The sequence below is a fragment of the Budorcas taxicolor genome, chromosome 21, assembly GCF_023091745.1.
Source record: "Budorcas taxicolor isolate Tak-1 chromosome 21, Takin1.1, whole genome shotgun sequence".
Taxonomy (NCBI): domain Eukaryota; kingdom Metazoa; phylum Chordata; class Mammalia; order Artiodactyla; family Bovidae; genus Budorcas; species Budorcas taxicolor.
This window is the reverse complement of record NC_068930.1, coordinates 72,396,768-72,398,065: the sequence shown is the minus strand read 5'-3', so window position 1 is coordinate 72,398,065 and position 1,298 is coordinate 72,396,768.

The following is a 1,298-nucleotide window of genomic DNA, read 5'->3' as shown; positions in this document are numbered from 1 at the left end:
TCACAGCCCAGCTCCGCGGGGCCTGGGAGAAGCAAAGGCTCTGAGCCATCCCCGTCCCCTCGGAAGCAGTCAAAGCGGCGGCTGCTTCAAACAAGCGTCTGAGTGCCGAGCGCCACCAGCCCTGGGACATGGAAGGGGGCCTCCAGCAGTCCAAGCTTTTGTGCAGTGGTCCTGCCGCCCACCCCCCAGCCTTCTGAGGGTCCCAGCCCACGGGCCACTGCAGGGGCCCCCAAGCCCTCCAAAGCCCCGCCCTGGCCTTCGTCAGGGTGTGGGGCAGAGGCTCCCCGGGCCCCACCACACTCCTCGTGTGGTGTCACCTCGTTGTGCAAGGCTCAGGCACACCCGTGTCTGGGCGAGATCTGGAATGGTGCCAGCCGCGGTGCCAGCCTGGGCCTGGGAACCAGGCTGAGAAGCCTGGGAGTGCGGGTGGAGCCGCCCCCGGCCCAGCCCCGACGGGAGAAGGCTGCGTGGTGGGTGCCAAGGGAGAGCCCTTTGGGGTCACACTTTTACCCCAAATCTACAGAGCATGTGCCCACGGGCTGGGCCCAGCAGCTTCCTGAGCCCCTAGCCCAGGGCCCACACAGACCATGTGGGTGCTTAGAGCGGGCCAGGGAGGCCTCCACAGTTCCTCAGGCTCAGCAGGAGGGGCCTGGGGGCTAGAGTGGGGAAGTGAGGCCTCAGGCCAGCCCCAGGATCGAGGGTGTGTCCTTGTCCCACCAGACAGAGGGCCAGAGGAGGCCTGAGGTCCAGACACCTGACTTCGGGCCCGGCCGGGCCTCAGAGAGCCACACCCCACCACGGCCCGCCCCACCTGGCCCACAGGCTGTCATGGCAAGGACCAGCCCAGGCTGCCCTCTCTGCCTCCCTGGGGTGGGCCTGGAGTGAGCGTGGCCACGGGGCCCGCGGGCGGCAGAAGCCCCGTGAGAGCCAGGCGGGAGGGCCGGGGAGGACCAGAGAGAGAGCCTCCGCGTGGAGCGCCTGGCAGAGCGATGCGGGTGGGCTGTGCCCGCAGGGGTGACCCCACGCTTCCAGACGAGGACTGGGAGGGGAGGGCCCGGGGCACAGGCTGTGTGGGGCAGAGGGCCCGGCCTGCCCACCCCCAGCGGGGCGCATACTCGCTCACCCTGCCACCTCCTCAGGCAGGATCGGCAGTGCCTCCCTCGCCCCCAGGGTGCCGAAAACACTGCCCTTTGACGCAGAGCCAGAGGCCTGACACCCCACACACCTCCCCTCTGTCCCGGGACCAGACAGACCCACTGGAGCCAGGCTGGGGGTGGAGAACGGTCCTCAGAGGGACT